Genomic DNA, 19,375 nt, shown 5'->3' with positions numbered 1-19,375 from the left:
AAGAGCAAGGAGAAATAAGAAAGCCTTCCTCAGCGATCAATGCAAATAAATAGAGGAAAACAACAGAATGGGAAAGACTAGAGATCTCTTCAAGAAAATAGAGATACCAAGAGAACATTTCATGCAAAGATGGGGTCAATAAAGAAGCAGAAGATATTAAGAAGAGGTGGGTAGAATACACAAAAGAACTGTACAAAAAAGATCTTCATGACCCAGATAATCATAATGGTGTGATCATTCACCTAGAGCCAGACATCCTAGAATGTGAAGTCAAGTGGGCCTTAACAAGCATCACTACGAACAAAGCTAGCGGAGGTGATGGAATTCCAGTTGAGCTATTTCAGATCCTAAAAGATGATGCTGTGAAGTGCTGCACTCAATATGCCAGCAAATTTGGAAAACCCAGCAGTGACCACAGGACTGGAAAAGGTCAGTTTTCATTCCAATCCCAAAGAAAGGCAATGCCAAAAAATGTTCAAACTACTGCAAAATTGCACTCATCTCACACGCTAGTAAAGTAATGCTCAAAATTCTCCAAGCCAGGCTTCAGCAATATGTGAACTGTGAACTTCCATATGTTCAAGCTGGTTTTAGAAAAGACAGAAGAACCAGAGATCAAATTGCCAACATCCGCTGGATCATCGAAAAAGCAAGAGAGTTCCAGAAAAACATCAATTTCTGCTTTATTGACTATGCCAAAGTCTTTGACCGTGTGGATCACAATAAACTGTGGAAAATTCTGAAAGAGATGGAAATACCAGACCACCTGACCTGCCTCTTGAGAAACCTGTATGCAGGTCAGGAAGCAACAGTTAGAACTGGACATAGAACAACAGACTGGTTCCAAATAGGAAAAGGAGTACATCAAGGCTGTATATTGTCACCCTGCTTATTTAAATTATACAGCAGAGTACATCATGAGAAACGCTGAGCTGGAGGAAGCACGAGCTGGAATCAAGATTGCCAGGAGAAATATCAATCACCTCAGATATGCAGATGACACCACCCTTATGGCAGAAAGTGAAGAAGAATTATAAAGCCTCTTGATGAAAGTGAAAGAGGAGAGTGAAAAAGTTGGCTTAAAGCTCAACCTTCAGAAAACGAAGATCATGGCATCTGGTCCCATCACTTCATGGCAAATAGATGGGAAACAGTGGAAACAGTAGCTGACTTTATTTTTCTAGGCTCCAAAATCACTGCAGAAGGTGACTGCAGCCATGAAATTTAAACACGTTTACTCCTTGGAAGGAAAGTTATGACCAACCTAGACAGTATATTTAAAAGCAGAGACATTACTTTGTCAACAAAGGTCCATCTAGTCAAGGCCATGGTTTTTCTAGTAGTTGTGTATGGATGTGAGAGTTGGGCAATAAAGAAAGCTGAGCGCTGAAGAATTGATGCTTTTGAACTGTGGTGTTGGAGAAGACTCTTGAGAGTCCCTTGGACTGCAAGGAGATCCAACCAGTCCATCCTAAAGGAGATCAGTCCTGGGTGTTCATTGGAAGGACTGATGCTGAAGCTGAAACTCCAATATACTTTGGCCACCTGATGCGAAGAACTGACTCATCTGAAAAGACCTTGATGCTGGGAAAGACTGAGGGCAGGAGGAGAAGGAGACAACAAAGGATGAGATGGTTGGATGGCATCACCAACTCAATGCACATGGGTTTGCGTAGACTCCGGCAGTTGGTGATGGACAGGGAGGACTGGCGTGCTGCAGTTCATGGGATCACAAAGAGTCAGACATGACTGACAGACTGAACTGAACTGAACTTGCCTTTATTCCCCAACTTCTACTTTTGAGTAGGGAACGCCAGCCTGTTAGCATCAAACAGAGCACTGAAAGTCCAGACCTATGTTCCAGAATTCACTATTTATCCAAAGACTCTGTGTCAACCTATGATTGTGAGTTGGGGTTAATTCGATACAAATGAACAAAAATTAAGTGAGTATCTTACTTAAACATTTCATGAATTCTGTAACGAAGTCCTTGATTTACTTCCTTTCAAAGTCAGTCTGCTTCCCACAGAGTCACTGCACAATTTGGGTTAGTTTAACCAGCCACTCTCTAGTCCTGTGCCAGAAAGCATATGCACCGCCAAAGCACCTCATCCAGCCACGCCCACTTGGAGCCGTCATAAATGTTTCACTTTCATCCTCTGCTGGGACATCATAAACTGACCTTGTTTTATTTACTCCTAGTTTGGTTCACTGCTGACAATACAGAGCGTTATCACTTTCCTAAAATCCTTTCCACTTCCTTCTAGTCACCATTAGTACATAGCACAGCTCCCTACTTCACCCAGAAGATGGACGTTGCCAGCATTAATACCCCAACTTCTTTCTCATCCCCTGCACAAATGTCTGCCTTTACTAAGTCTTATCATCTTCTCTCCTGTCTAGGAGAAACACGTGTCCCTGTGCCTTTTCCAGGCCAACCCTCCTGACAGTTTCCTTCTCAAACTCTGCCGACATCTGTTCTCATATGTTTAATCAATTTCCCACTTTCCTTATCTCAGCTTATAAACATGCTCCGGCTTTTCATTTGTATGTGCTCCACCTCCAATCCAAAAGGAACAAAAGTGTTCTGGAAGCACAATCTGTATGTACACACCCTACTTTTTATTTTCCAATCATTCCTCAACGCAGTCAGGCCTTCTCTATCCTCACCCTTCTGCTAAAATGCTCTTACTGAGGTGTTAACTAATGATCACCTACCTGCCGATGTTAGTGGTCTCTCTTTAGTCCTGAATCTCATGACATGTGACACCACAAAGCGTCATGCTTCTCGAGGTTCCTGGAATAGCTTTCTCTTGGTTCTCCCCTGACTTGTCAAGTTCATCCTTCTCTCATTTCTCTTGGCCCACCCACTCTGTGTTTCCCAACATTCTATCCCAGATTCTCTTGATTCCATACTTAATACCATCTCACCTACAAACACAGTTTCACCTCTATCCTAGCATCCCTCTAGAGTAGGGGTCCCCAATCTCCAGGCCTCCAGACCGGTACCTCCTGTCAGATCAGCAGTGTCATTAGATAAGAAACAAAGAGCACATTAAACGAAACGTGCTTGAATCATCCTGAAACCATCCCCCCATGGAAAAACTGTCTTCCATGAAACTGGTCTCTGGTGCCAAAAAGCTTGGGGACTGCTGCTCCAGAGCATCTAGTTTGCATTAAAAGGCCACCTCCTGTCTACTTCTACATGTAGCAGATTCAACATGTTCCAAAGAGCTCATCATCTTTCTCTAGTTTCCTAGCCTGCTCTCTTACCTATCTGTTATTTCCCTTCTCTGAAATTCCACCAGTGCTTCACCCTATCCAAAAATATAATTTTATTAGTTTTCCTCAGTAACCACTTTAATGGCTCCTGAATTTAGATCAATTATCTTAAGCCTCAGACAAAAAAAGTTGTATTTATTAAAAAAAAAAAAAGTTAAAAGATTATCATTATTACCAACTCAATAAAAAGATAATGTTGAGTCAAAGGCTTCAGATCACCCAGCGGAGGCAGGCCACTGGCCCACCAGCAACCCTGTCCTCAACAGAGCACTGCACAATCACAAGGACATAGGAAATAAAAAGGAAATGGCAGCTGCTGGTTTTGGCTGAAGACAGTACTTCTAAACTACCAACTCACACAAACACAGGCTCAGGCAATGCACCAGAATAAGGGAGGCTGACAAGATCAAGCTGAAGTCATTTTTTAAAAGTCATAACAAATAGATGTTGACCAAACACGGAGAAGAATTAAGAGTGGGATGAAACGGTATCTTTCTGTACTTTTAAGAAGTCTACTTCAGGAGCGGGGAGTGTGTCTTCCCCAAATGCAAACATAGTTAAATCTCAATAACCACTTTATGGACCAGGTTTGCACCTATCCCTCTGCATGGAACTCTGTACTCTCACCTCCCACCATTAGAGGTGATGTGAATTCTTTAAGACAAAAATCATGCTTGGTTCTTTTTGCTATTCCTGGCACTCAGTAGTCAGCTCTTGGTAAATGTTCACTGAGCTAAAACCAACTGACCAACAACCGGCCAACCAACCAACCAGCCAACTCTGCAGGTATTTTAAATCCCAAGTAGCTTCCTTCTGCTCTGGGTATTTTCATTTGATATTCAACATACATTACAAAGTGCCCACTCACGTCAGGCACTGGGCATGGAGGGGCAGGCAGAGATACATTGTGCTTCCCATTCTCAAGGGACTCGGTGCTTAGAGGGAAGATGAATGCATGAACCGATTCCTGCAGAGCATCTTCAGGGTGATGACAGGTCTCTCCAGGTGCAGTAGGGGTGAAGGCAGTGATGGCTTGGAGTGGAAGAGCCAGAGGGGAGAGTGAATTTGAACCCAGCGCGTCCGGCAAGGTGGCAGTGTGAGGAGTCTGTGAGCACTTTTTGGGGTGGCCAGAGGCTAAAGTACAAGGGGTTGGGAGACTGGGCTAGAGGCAAGCAGGGTCAGACACTGAGGTCCCTGGGTGCTGGGTGAGTAACATTAGACCTGTATTTTAGAAAGGGCATTTTAGAGGAAGTGGTGGAGGGAATAAGTTGGAAGTTAAGGGTTGCTGCAGCAACTCAGGTTAGATGAACCCACCAACATGGAAGTGATAGTGATACCTGGGATAGAGAACCCTGAAGTTAGAAAGATGTAGAAGGTAAATTTCATGGGAGAGGTGGGCAGAGGGCAGCTGAAAACTGACAAGTGAATAACTGGTAGTGTTCTGACCTGAAAGTCCAAGAATAAAGAAGGAAGGGTGGTTTGGGGAACAAAGTCTGACTGTGAACAAGCCAATCTCAAGATCTGTTAAAATGGGCCTGGGAACCCAGAGGGGAATGAGGTGAAAGATGTAGATTTGAAAGTTATCAGCACACAGTAACAGATTGAGACGAATGTGGCTCAAGCCAAATATACAGTGAGGATTAAAATTCAAAATTAGAGACGATTTTATTGGACAGTAACATGCAGTCAGCACAATCAGTTTTTAGATTGGTGTTTCTCTACCAAGGACAATTTCACCCACCAGGGGACATCTGGCAATTTCCAGGGACATTTTTGTTTGTCACAGCTTGGGGGTGGGGAGGGGTGGGCTGCTCTGGCATCTAGTGGGTAGAAGCCTGGGATGCTGCTAACCATCCTGTAGTACAGGACAGTCCCTTACAACAAATTATCCAGCTCCAAATAGTGCTGAGGTTTAGAAACCCCGCTCCGAAAGGAAGTGGTCAATAACAATTTTGTTGGGGATGAAATGCTGGCTCTCAGCTCCTTGGGAGTCACTCTGCCAAGCACAGACATTAAATAAGATGTGTTGTGGCAGGCTGAGCTTGGCTTTGCCTTTTAGAGCATCTTTCAAGCACTTAAAGGAATAAAGAATAATAATTTGTAAGAGACCATTATTCTAGAAAGATAATGTTAATCTCAAACAAATAAAGAAACATGACTTAACTTTTCGGAAAATGTCTGAGCAATACTTATCAAGTAATTTCAATGTACATGCCTTCTTCTGGGAATTGATCCTAAGAAAATAATCCAAAGACTGTAAGAATTATATGCAAGACATTTACTACAACTTTCCAACTCACTTTATGAAGCTAGTAGTCCTCTGTTGCCAAAACCAGACAAAGACATCACAAGACAAGAAAACTACAGATCAACCTACTTTATTAACACAGATTATTCCTCAACCATATGCTAGCAAACCAAATCTAGGTTCAACATTAAAAAAAAAAAAAAATCAGTGCAAGACACCATATTAACAGAATAAATGAGAAAAAACAAACAAAAACCCATGTGATTATCTCAACAGATGCAAAAAACACTGGACAAAATCCAACATCCTGTTGGACTTGCCTGGTGGTCCAGTGGTTAAGAACCCGCCTGACAAAGCAGGGGACATGGGTTTGATCCCTGGTCTAGGAAGATCCCACATGCTGTGGGGCAACTAAACCTGCATACTGCAACTGCTGAAGCTTGTGTCCTCTGGGGTCTGGGCCACTGAAACGAGAAGTCTGCACACCACAACTAGAGAAAGCCTGGCCCACAGAAATGAAGATCCAGCGCAATCAAAAATAAATAAAATTCAAAAACAAAACAGCTCTTATCTTAAAAAAAATAATCCAATATCCTCTCATGACAAAACTAGGCACTTAAGGTAACTTCCTCACCTTGAGAAAGGGCATGAACAACCCCCCCACAGCTAACATCATAATGGGAAAAGACCGCAAGCTTTTCTCCTAAGATCAGGAACAAGATAAGGATGTCTGTTCTTATCATTTCCATTTAACACTGTCCTGAAAGTTCTAGCCAGGAACAATTAGGCAAGAAAAAGAAATAAAAAGAATCCAAACAGGAAAGGAAGAAGTAAAACTATTTATATCTGTAGATGACATGATGTTATACATAAAGAAAATCCTAAAAAAAAAAAAAAGAAAAGAAAATCCTAAAGAATTCACATATACACATATGCACAAAAACTACTGGCGCTAAGAAATGAGTTAAGCAAGACTGAAGGATGCAAAATCACTGTACTTCTTTCTATACATGAGCGGTGAATAATCTGAAAATGAAATGAATACAAATCCATTTACAATAAGCATCAAAAAGAATAAAGTACTTAGCGATAAATTTAATGAGTGCACAACTCCATACATTGAAACTACAAGACACTGTTGAAAGAAATTAAGTGAAAGTGAAGCTGCTCAGTCGTGTCCGACTCTTTGCAGTTGCTCAGTTGTGTCCAACTCTTCACGACCCCATGGACTATATCCTACCAGGCTCCTCTGTCCATGAAATTTTCCAGGCAAAAATGAAATGAATACAAATCCATTTACGATAGCATCAAAAAGAATAAAGTACTTAGCGATAAATTTAACAAGTGCACAACTCCATGCATTGAAACTACAAGACATTGTTGAAAGAAATTAACGAGGACCTAAATGAATGAGAAGACAACCATGTCACGGATTGGAAGACTTAAGATGGTCTACAAACTGATGTGCAGATTTAACATACCGCTATCAAAATTCCAATTGCCATCTTTGGAGAAGTTACTAAGTTGATCCTGAAATTCATATGGAAATGTAAGGGACACAGAAGAGTGAAAATAATCTTGAAAGAGAGCAAAGTGGAGGACTCACACTTTCCAATTTCAGTGCTACAGTAATCAAGACACCGGTACTAGCACAAGAACAGCGACATAAATCAATGGAGTAGAACTGAAAAAGAAAGAAATCCAGAAATAGATACATAAATCCATATATTTATGGATGTATAAATATGTATATCCATATGTTTATGGATGAAATAATATCCAGAAATAAATCCATATATTTATGCCTATTAATTTTTTAAAGAAAATTATTTATCTATTTCTTTGTAGCTGCGCTGGGTCTTTGCTGCTGAGTGTGGGCTTTCCTCTAGTTGCCTCAAGTGGGGGCTACTCTCTAGTTGCAGAGCATGGGTTTCTCACTGTGGTGGCTTCTCTTGTTGCAGACCACAGGCTGTAGGGCACATGGACTTTAGGAGCTATGGCTCATGGACTCAGTAGCTGTGGCACCCATGCTTAGCTGCCCCACAGCATGTGGAATCCTCCTGGACTAGGGATTGAACCTACGTACCCCACACTGGCAGGTGGATTCCCAACTATTGGACCACCACGGAAGTCCTGACAATTGATTTTTGACGAAGGGGCCAAGACCATACGGGGGTGGGAGGCGGTGGCAGATAAAAGAAAAACCTTTCAACTGCCCAGAGCTCTGGATACTCACCTGCAGAAGAATGAATCTGATTCCTATTTCACACCACATATAAAATTAACTTGAATGGGTCTAAGCTCTCGATCTATAAAACTTTTGGAAGAAAACAAAGGTATAAACCATCATGAACTTTGAACAAGCAACACTTTCTTAAGTATGACGCCCAAAGCACAAGGAAAAATAGCCTAACTAGACTTCATTGAAAGTAAAAACTTTTGTGCTAAGAACACTATCAAGAAAGTGAAAAGACAACCCACAGAATGGGAGAAGGTATTTTTAAATCATGTATTTGATAAGGATCTAGTATCCAGAATATATATACAACTCAATAAGAAAAAAATAACTCAATTAAAAATAAGGAAAAAAATCTGAAGATGATTCTTCAAACATATACCACTTAGAAATGTGGTAAACAGCCTCTTAGAACATGAAAAGATGCTCAGCATCATGAGTCATTGTGCTGTGTGCTTAGTCACTCAGTCGAGTAAGACTCTGCGATCCCATAGGACTGTAGCCCGCCAGGAGCCTCTGTCCATGGGGATTCTCCAGGCAAGAATACTGGAGTGGGATGCCATGCCCTCCTCCAGGGGATCTTCCCAACCCAGGGATCAAACCCAAGTCTCCCGCATTGCAGGCAGATTCTTTACCAGCTGAGCCAGTGTCCGACTCCTTGCAACCCCATGGACTGTAGCCCACCAGGCTCCTTGGTCCATGGGATTTTCCAGGCATGAATACTGGAGTGGGTTGCCATTCCCTTCTCCAGGGGATCTTCCTGACCCAGGGATCGAACCCAGGCCTCCTGCATTGTAAGAAGACGCTTTACTGTCTGAGCTACCAGGGAAGCCCCCTCATTAGTCATTACGTAGATGCAGATCAAAACCACAGTAAGATACCACTTTCTCTCTCTCAGGATGGCTATAAAAAAAGAAAAAGAAAAGTACTGGTGAAGATGTGAAGAAACTTCTGGTGGGAATGTGAAACACTGCAGTCACTATGGAAAATAGTTTGGCAATTCCTCAAAAGATTCCATATAGAATTACCATATGACTTAACAAAATCCAGCAGAAATGAAAATATATGGCCATATAAAGATCTGGACAGTAATGTTCATAGCAGTATTATTCATAATTGCCCCAAAGTATAAATAATAAAAGTTTCTATCAACTGATGAATCAGTAAAAAATACAGCACATCCATACAACAGACTGTTATTCAGGCATAAAAAAATATACTATTGACGGAAGCTACATCATGGATGAACCTTGAAAATACTATGCTAAGTGAAAGAAGTGGGACACAAAAAGCTACATACTGTGTGATTTATTTGACGTATATGAAATCTTCAAAATAGGCACAGAGAGGCAGAAAGAGAGAAGTGGTTTTTCAGGGGCTGAAGGAGGAGGGGTACAGAGAATGGGGAGCATCAAGGCCCAGGTCCTCTTTTTTTTTTAAAGCTTCCAGAAAGCCTATTTTTCTGTTATGAATAACTGCTTTTTCCAGTTATTCCCAGATGAGTTGATAAAGTCTCTGATTAAACTGTTGTATGCTTCCAAGAATAAGAATAACTATTACATCTTTTTATTATCTAGGTGGTAGCTTTGGAAAATTTTTATTGAATTTTAAATGATTTATGATGTTCCATGTGTTCTTGTTTATGTTTTCTTAGGCAACATTCCATCAAATTACTAGAACCATAAATAAAAATACTTGGGTATGACAGCAGTTAAAAAATGTTTTAAATTGATTTACAATGTGTTAACTTCTGCTGAACAGAAAAGTGATTTAGTTATACACACACACACACACACACACACACACATTCTTTTTTAAAGTATTCATTTCCAATACGGTTTATCACAGGATATTGAACACAGTTCTCTGTTCTGTGCAGTAGGACCTTGTTTATCCATCCATTCTACATGTAATAGCTCACATCTGAGAGCCTTAACCTCCCACTCCACCCCTCCAACCCGCCTCCCCCTTAGCAAGCACAAGCCTGTTCTCTATGAGCATGACACCAGTTTTACTTGTTTTAAAGTCAGAATCAAACTGAATAGGACTTTAAACTAAAATTTAGGCATTGTGCATTTGTGAAACATGGATATACTGGTATCATATTTCCTTTATTCTACTTGATTATACACTTGTTGAAAGGTAAATTTACAGATCAAATGATGGAACTTAATGATTCAGTGAAAGTTTTTTTTTTCCTCTTTTTTAAAAAGAAAACTTGTCTTTTTAGTTAAAGCTTCATGGAACAGAATTTATATTTAATCAGAATGACTAGACAGGATCCTTTTGGGAAGTCAATCTAAAAGAAGCTAACAGGAATTGGTAGAACTTTTGGTTTTTGGTATTTACTTACCACAGTACTCCCAACCAGGCACAGTGCATTAATATGAAATACTTTGAAGCCCATAATTTAAAAAAAAAAAAAGTGTCAGAGTTATACAAAAAGACCATATATCATTGGGTAGGAAGTTGACTAGGTAGGCAGTGAAATGACTGGGTGTGTAATATTTTTTAAAACCTTCATTTTGGGTCAGCATAAATAATCCTTTAATTTTCCCCCTACTTTCAGCAGCATTCCATTTTGATGTTTAGCAGAGCAAACCAGAATAAAGTTCTATTAATTCAGCAATCCTGAAATCTGAGTCATATTAAGATAAAAATGAAAATGAGATGTGTACCAAGGAAAGTTAGTTTCCTTCTTCTGTAATATCTAATTCATCTTCTTATTGATCCTTAGTCCACAGGTGGACACTTGTCCTGTTCCAGATAGACAGTGAGCTGAGCAATCTCTGAAAAGGACTCTGTGAATGTACTCTTACAATACATGTGAGATGGATAATCGGGTGAATACCTAGAGCTTCTGAAAACCTCAGAGCTTCTCATCAATCTTTTGTACATTTTGGTAGGCAGCAGTGTATACCTCTGAAGCTTTGCTGAGAAAAAGCATTTCAGTAATGATAAATTCTGAAAATACAGTCTTCATATCCTTTACTTTCTGCTTTTCAGAACTGCAAATCATTTCCTCCAGATGAGGGCTGTACAGCATCCACTGTAGGTCTTTATAACTGGGTTCATTAGGAAATAACACGTCCAGCGGCAGTGTGCTGATATATCCTTTCTACTTCAGGTAGCTGTTTGGCAACTCCATTTCTTGATGATGATGTCACTGTGAGGCCATCGCGTTTCCTTTATGCACTCACTGCTGCGGCGTACAGACAACCCTGAAGGTCGGCACATGCCTCAGCAGTTTTTCGGCCCCCCCCCCTTCAAAGCTGGGGTCTTTTGTGAGGCTCTCATGTGGGCAAGTTGGCTCTGACTCGCAGCCTGGCAGTTTACTGCACATGTGCACCAAAGATTCGCACAGCTCACCAAACTGCTCCTGGTTTGAGCTGCGCAGTTTCCGGTACCGCTTCCTTCCTCTTCCCCAAGACACCATTCCAGGCCAGGCGGCCAAATCCCAAAGGTGCAGCCCGGAAAAGGCCGGGCCTGGGAATCCTAGACCTAACCAGGAAGCCTCTCTCCTGGCCTCTGTGCAAGGTGGGCCCAGTCCTGCCAAAATTCAGCACGGGGCCGAGGCTCACTGCCCCGTCCTACGCAGCACGTGGCTCGCAGCGGCATCCTTGAGGAGTGAAGAAAATATCCTGGAATAAGATGGTCACAGGGCTTCCCAGGCGGCGCTAGTGGTAAATAACCCATCTGCGAATGCAGGAGTCGTTAAGAGATCCAAGAGACGCGGGTTTGATCCTTGGTTCTGGAAGATCCCCTGGAGAAGGGCATGGCAACGCACTCCAGGATGCTTACCTGGAGAATCCCATGGGCAGCAGAGCCTGGTGGGCTAGAGTCTACAGGGCCGTACAGAGTCAGACACCGTTTAGCGACTAACGCAGCAGGCACACACACAAGATGGTCAGACGAACTTGGAAATATTGTACAAAACCTGCCGAACGGTGCACTATAAAAAGGCAAATTATATCCAAGTGAAAGTCGCTCAGTCGCGTCCGACTCTTTGCGACCCCATGGACTATACAGACCACAGAATTCTCCAGGTCAGAATACTGGGGTAGGTGGAAGTGAAAGTGAAGTTGCTCAGTCCTGTCCGACTCTTTGCGACCCCACGGACTATAGCTTACCAGGCTCCTCCGTCCATGGGATTTTTCAGGCAAGACTACTGGAGTGGGTTGCCATTGCCTTCCCATTTTCCAGGAGATCTTCCCAACCCAGGGATCGAATCCAGGTCTCGCGCATTGCAGGTGGCTTCTTTACCAGCTGAGCCACCAGGGAAGCCCAAACAAACAAAAATTTTCCTGCTACAAAAGTACTATGACGTTTATAAATGAGACATATCCTAAATATCCAGCGACAGATCAGTTAAGATTATAGAGGTTACTGGACTGCAGCGTGGGAAACGCTACCGCCACTGGCTTGAAAAGCCCCACATAAAAATCACCTCTGCAAGGGGCTTGTCATACTTACCCTGTGTAGTATTTAAAACCACCTCACAAAAGAACAAAATCAAGGCTTTGAAGGCTAAATATGGTACCCAGAAAGACACAATGGGGTGGGGGTGGGGGTTGGGGAAGGGATTCTACTCCTGCTGGTCTGCCTCAGGACACCACCTCAACTGCGATCTCCACAATTATTTAAAACTAGAGTTTGGGGTTTTGTAATTTAGTTTCCTCCTGGAAGCTGTGGCCTCAGTTTTCTTTCTTTAGAGCTGTTGGATTCAGAGGACAAGGTCGGTGGACCACCCCATGTCCGTCCAGGGGAAAGGGGTGGGGGTAGTCATGGTTTCTAAGGTCAACTGGGGAGACGACGAGGCTTCTTGGACACCGCGAGTGCTAGCTTCGTCGCTAAGGCACCTCGGTGGGGAGGTTAACTTCGAGAAGTGTAGGTTCATCCCGTGGCCCCACCGCTTGCTAGTGACCTCGGGTAAATGACAATTTCACTAGGGCTCGTTCTGCGTCCGACAGAGGTACTGCCGCCGACCTCATGGGGTTAGTGTGCAGAAAGCTTCGATAATGCTTATAAAGCAGTTGGTAGTGCCTAGCACTGTAGGTGCTTGCCTTAACTGCTATGCTGACCTGTCTGAAAGCCAACCACAATCTGAACTTCCAGGTAAAACCGCCACACAAGAGCCCGCAGTCCAGCCACTGGCAGCTACTGTGTGGCACCTTGACATCACAATTTAGAAAGAACGCTCCATCGGGGCAGACAGGGAGCGGCGAAACTCTCGGCCTTCCTCTCCCATCTCTATGGCTGTAAACCGAACAGGACGAGCGAGCTCCACGCGCCCACAGACTCCACTTAACCAGAGTTCGCCCACCCAGCCCCCTACCCACGCCAGGGTCAGGTCGGCGTTCCATGTGTTCGGCTCCTCCTCCCCGCCCCTTTTCTCGGGCCTTGCCCCCCACCTCCTATCTCACCCCGAACTCTATCAGAGGAGCAGCAGCGGCCTCCGAACCGATGCCAAAAGTACTCCAGTCAGCGCAGACTTACTCGATCAGAGGATTTTTTTCCGGCTCTCCCTCGGGCCCAGGGTCCACAGGTGCCGGCGAAGCGTGGAAGACCCGGAAAGACCGAAGGCTAGCGTCTGCCACTTAGTTGCGTCCACTCTCGCGTTGTCGCAGCGGATAGGGAGATGGCGACCGCCCCTCCTTTCTCATTGGACGCGTCTTTTGAAGGGCTGTGCCAATAAGGGTGGATCTTAGGAAGGGGGCGGGGTTAGGGCCTCGGCTCCGCCCAGGCCTGGCGAAAATGCAGCGAATCGGCGGTTGTTTTCTTTGGGCTCCGCCCTTTAGGGCGGAGTCATGGGCTATTGGGGGCGGGGCCAATTATGTTTGGGGCGGAGACAGGCGCGCTTTGGGGCTGGGCCGGGGCCGGGGGGCCGGGGGGCCGGGGGGCCGGGGGGCCGGGGGGCCGGGGGGCCGGGGGGCCGGGGGGCCGGGGGGCCGGGGGGCCGGGGGGCCGGGGGGCCGGGGGGCCGGGGGGCCGGGGGGCCGGGGGGCCGGGGGGCCGGGGGGCCGGGGGGCCGGGGCCGAGGCCGAGGCCGAACGCCGTGTCTACCTCTTCCCAAGCAGTGTCTACCCCACCTAGCATCGGGTATTTTCTGTGTCCAACCTGGTTAATCCAGCCCAAGAAAGTCCTTTCGCTGCTTGGAACCCCCTCCTTTAAATTTACGGAGGAGGAAAGAGTGTGTAGTGGAAAGGGCAAAGGAGTCTCTGAGATGAGAGGAAAAAGGAACCGGTGGTGAACTGATGGTGACGTGTTTGGTTGTGTCCTCTGGTAGCTGAGACTGCTGACCGTAGGTCTGCGTGGCTCCAAGCTGCAGGAGAGCGTGCTCTCAGCTTCAGGCTGGGAGCTTCCGCTGTAGATCAAGTTCTAGTTCGCTTTTGCTGTGTGACCTTGGGGAAGTCTCTTCCCTTTCTGTGCCTTGATTTCTTCTGCTGAAACAAGGAAGTAGATCTGACGTTCTGATGTTCTCTCTAGTAGAGAGTTTGTTTATACAATGAATATTTCCAGTGTGGTCTCTGTGCTGTACCTGCTCCAGGTGGAAAATGGAATCCCGTGTAGGGCCCTTGACCAGAAGTGGCAGTTGGCTTTTGTTCTCAAATTTTGTTTATCTTTATTGTAATTGAAATATAGTTGATTTACAATATTGTGATTCTGGGGTACAGCAAAGTGATTCAATTTTGTATATGGATATCTTTTCCATTATGGTTTGTTTTGTGATATTGTCTCCAGTTCCTGTGCTATACAGTTAAGACCTGGTTGTTTATTCATTCTATGTATATTTTGTAAACTGCAACCTCCCACTCCATGCCTCCCTCACTCCCCTTCCCCTTGGCAACTAACTACAGGTATGTTCTCTATGTACAAGTGACAGTTTTGTGAGGAGCTGCTGCTGCTAAGTCACTTCAGTCGTGTCCAACCCTGTGCGACCCCATAGACGGCAGCCCACCAGGCTCCGCCATCCCTGGGATTCTCCAGGCTGGGTTCAAATGAACCAGGCTTGGTTGTCGGCACGAGCAGACCTGGCACACCATGTGCCCTGTTAACCCAGGGCCCTGTGAGTTGCTAGACCCCTTAGAAAATAGATTGTGGGGTTAATCTAATTGTAGCCATGTGTGAAAGCATTTCAACAAATAACAAGGAAGGTAGGATTCTGCCTCTCAAGAATTTTATATAAGAAAGGGTATGAATGGGAAGAGATGATCAGAGTAAGGAGAGAAATTAGTGTAAGTCGGAATAAAAGACAACTTCATGAAGCTTGAGCCACCTGGAAGAGAAAACAAATTACAATGCGGGAGACCTGGGTTCAGTCCCTGGGTCGGGAAGATCCTCTGGAGAAGGAAATGGCAACCCACTCCAGTACTCTTGCCGGGAAAATCCTTTGGACAGAGGAGCATGGTAGGCTACAGTCCACGGGGTCACAAAGAGTCGGACACGACTGAGCGACTTCACTTCACTTCACAAGCTGAACCAACAGTCTGACTGGAAAGCCTGTTCAGGGAGTAGTGAAGCATTCATTTTGACTGAAAGGGAGGGGAGTCTTGGAAGCTAAACTGGCAGAATAGGTTGGATCAAATGTCAAGGGTAAGGAGCTAGCAGAGGGAGCCTCTGTAGGTTTGAGAGGTAGAGAGTGACAAGACTAGAGCCGTGATTTGGGGAGATCATAGCTATGGTTTGGGCAGCACTGTAGAAGAAAGATGTGGAAGTCACCTGCGAGTCTCCTTAGAAGATGAGTCCCTGCGGAAGGTAGACAGACCTGAACCAGAGTGGTGGCAACTGGGATGGAAGGGAGGGGTAGAGTCAAGACAGATTTCAGAGGAGGGGGAATGGGTAAGATGTGAGGAACTCTGGGAGGAGTCAAATGGGATTCCAGGCGAAGAGCCAGGGTCACCAGAGGAAGTCAGTTGGCTTGGGGCTTGCTGACTGAATGAATGACAAACATCCAGCCCCCAGGCTCTCTTGAATATTCACTGAGGGGACTGGAACAGGATGTGCCTTGGGGATCTAAGGTAGGCACACTAGAAAAAGGATAAAAAATATTTGCAAGTCAGTACCCAAAGGAATCTTGGCCTTGGGCAAGTCTTGGCATTTGTGCACTCCCAATTTCCTCATAGGTAAAATGAGGATAATGATACCTGCTGAATTTTTTTCATATATATATTATATATGCCTGTGTATACACACACAGGATATTTAATGTATTTTTCCTGTGCTGTTACACCTGTGTGACCCCATGGACTATATAGTATAGTCCATGGAATTCTCCAGCCCAGAATACTGGAGTGGGTAGCCTTTCCCTTCTCCAGGGGATCTTCCCAATCCTGGGAATGAACCCAGGTCTCATACATTGCCAGCTGAGATTCTTTACCAGCTGAGCCACAAGGGAAGCCCATATGTATACATATGTCTGTGTATACACACACAGGATATTGAATATACTTTTTCTGTGCTATACAGTAGACCTTGTTGTTTATTGAAAAGAGTGGCTGTGAGGAGAAAACCGGAAAGCACCTTACTGCTTGATCTGTAACTTCTATGGACTGAGCATCCTTTATTATGTGGATGACTTGATATGTGAATAGTGCATGTTACTTATCAAAAGTAAGAATAATTCCTTTTTCTCATTTCCTCTCCAGAATTTAAAGCCAATGCAAATAAGTTTTTCTTTGAAGTGGCACCTAATATGAGTCAGCATTAACTTTGACTACATTAAAAAAAATGATACTTCTTGAGTCCTTGTCATATGTCACGTATATAAGCCCTTTCCATATATTTGTTCTTTTAATTACCACAACCCTATGAGGCATGTACTATTAATATCACCACTTTATTGATCAGGTGAGTCACAGAGAAGTTAGGTAACTTGCTCAAGCTGGTGAAAGATTGAAGGCAGGAGGAGAAGGGGATGACAGAGGATGAGATGGTTGGATGGCATCCTTGACAGGAGATGGTGAAGGACAGGAAGCCTGGCATGCTGCAGTGCATGGGCTCACAAAGAGTTGTACACGACTGAATAGCAACAACAACAAGCTGGTGAGTGGCACAATTTGTGCTCTTCAGGCAAAAAGTATCATAATGAAAGTCTAAAAACATACTTCCATTTGGTATAAAATATTTACAACTCTTACCACAGGAAAGGCTAGTTTTCCTAAAATAGAAAGTACTCCTACAAATACACTCAATAGAAAAAGGTGCAGTGGCTATAACAACTATGCAGAAAAGGAAGTCAACATGAAAGGATGCTCAGCCTCATTCAAGGTAAGGAAAATAAAGTTGAAAACTCCTCTGACATACTCTTTCTCATAACCAGATAGGCAGAATCCAAATATTAATACTCAGTGAGGCCCCTGGGCTTCCCTGGTGGCTCAGCAGTAAAGAATCCGCCTGCCATGTGGGAGGTGTGGGTTTGATCCCTGGGTCGGGAAGATCCCCTGGAGGAGTACATGTCAATCTACTCCAGTATTCTTGCCTGAAAAATCACATGGATGGAGGAGCTTGGTGGGCTATGGTCTGCTGCTGCTGCTGCTGCTAAGTCGCTTCAGTTGTGTCCGACTCTGTGTGACCCCATAGATGGCAGCCCACCAGGCTCCTCCATCCCCGAGATTCTCCAGGCAAGAACACTGGAGTGGGTTGCCATTTCCTTCTCCAATGCATGAAAGTGAAAAGTGAAAGTGAAGTCGTTCAGTCATGTCCGACTCTTAGCGACCCCATGGACTGTAGCCTACCAGGCTCCTCCTTCCGTGGGATTTTCCAGTCAAGAGTACTGGAGTTGTTTGCCATTTCCTTCTCCTGGGCTATGGTCTAGGGGATCACAAAGAGTCAGACACGGCTAAAGCGACTGAGCACAGCATAGCATGGTGAGGCCCCATGCAAGCTCTAAGGGGGACAGTTTGGCAATGTATCAGTATTTATCAAAATTAAAAATGCACATACTTTTGACCTAGCAGTTACACTACTAGGAATTCATCCTAAAAATACATTTGCTTATATGAAAAATAACTTAGGTACATGAAATATTTTATAATAGTGAAATTTTGGATGCCATCTTAGAGTGCATTAGTTAGTAGTTTAAAAAGTAATGATACAACATTCATTCAGTGGATACAACACTCATTCAGTGGAATGTTGTGCACTTAAAAAATAAAAGGAGTCTCTTTGTATGCTGAGGTAAAAGTATCTCCAAAATAGATTCTTGGTGAAAAAAGCAAGGTGAAGAACGGTATGTAAAGTATTATATAGGGTAAAAAGTGTGTGTGTGTATGTATATCTCCCTGGAATGATAATACTCATTACCTATTGGGACCTGGGTGGTTAGGTGACAGGGATGGGAGAGAGTTTTCACCCTATTGTACCTTCTGAATTTCGACTATTGGCTTATATTACTTATTAAAATATAAAATTTAAATATTAACTAAATCCACATATTACACATGGCAACCAATTGCAGAAGTTGTTCATTTTAAGAAAGAAAGTGAAGTTGCTCAGTCGTATCCGACTCTTTGCAACCCCATGGGCTGTAGCGCACCAGGCTCCTCCGTCCATGGGATTCTCCAGGTGACATGTAAATATGTTCTATAGGAACACTTGTCAAATCCCATCAGAGAGACACTAATCTAAAATGTAATCAATACAAGAGAAACATAATCAACGTGTCCACTGTATCATAACAGTCCTCTCAGAGCCCAGAAGAAAGGATTCTTTTCATCAGAATTTGTCACTGTTTATTCAGTATCCAAGGGATGTAAATGTCTCGGTCACTGGAAATCTCGATCCAGAGTAATTCTCCTGTCCTTTTACTAATGTGCGTTAAATATCCCACAAAACTCTTCCAAACCCTTAGTATGACTACATGTTCACTGAACTGCCAAAGACTGATTCTACCACTTAGGACATGATTCTGGGAAGGAGAGAGCCCTGAGTAACAGGCAAGAATATTATGGGCACCTGGAAGTTATATATCCTGGTAATAATTGACCTGTGGTATGGTATTCTTGGGTGGTCTGAAGCAGTTTCCAAGGGTCCAGCCCAAGTAACTGATAACATCAAATGCTTGAACCCACAAACTCAAGACTTATATACTGCTAAAATATGATGATGGAATTCCAGTCGGGCTGTTTCAAATCCTAAAAGGTAATGCTGTGACAGTGCTACACTCAGTGTGCCAGCAAATTTGGAAAACTCAGCAGTGGTCATAGGACTGGAAAAAGTCAGTTTTCATTCCAGTCCCAAAGAAAGGCAATGCCAAAGAATGCTCAAACTACCGCACAATTTCACTCATCTCACGTGCTAGCAAAGTAATGCTCAAAATTCTCCAAGCCAGAACCATGAACTTCCAGATGTTCAAGCTCGTTTTAGAAAAGGCAGAAGAACCAGAGATCAAATCACCAACATCCGTTGGATCATTGAAAAAGCAAGAGAGTTCCAGAAAAACATCTATTTCTGCTTTATTAGCTATGCCAAAGCCTTTGACTGTGTGGATCACAACAAACTGTGGAAAATTCTGAAAGAAATGGGAGTACCAGACCACCTGACCTGCATCCTGAGAAATCTGTATGCAGGTCAAGAAGCAACAATTCAAACTGGACATGGAACAACAGACT

The 19,375-nt window shown here is 43.9% G+C and overlaps 1 protein-coding gene across 2 annotated transcripts in view; it reads right to left on the bottom strand.

Moving 5' to 3' along the window:
- DCAF4 (DDB1 and CUL4 associated factor 4) overlaps nucleotides 1–13,440 on the bottom strand; it is a 30,636-nt gene extending 17,196 nt beyond the window's left edge. For both annotated transcript variants that reach the window (XM_069595162.1, XM_069595163.1), the window contains exon 1: nucleotides 13,263–13,440. The gene's annotated coding sequence lies outside the window, so the exon portion shown is untranslated. The remainder of the gene's footprint in view (nucleotides 1–13,262) is intronic.
- Nucleotides 13,441–19,375: the final 5,935 nt, after the last annotated feature.

This window comes from Ovis canadensis, chromosome 7 (assembly GCF_042477335.2).
Source record: "Ovis canadensis isolate MfBH-ARS-UI-01 breed Bighorn chromosome 7, ARS-UI_OviCan_v2, whole genome shotgun sequence".
In the NCBI taxonomy this organism is placed as follows: Eukaryota; Metazoa; Chordata; class Mammalia; order Artiodactyla; family Bovidae; genus Ovis; species Ovis canadensis.
This window is presented reverse-complemented; position numbering and strand designations above follow the sequence as displayed.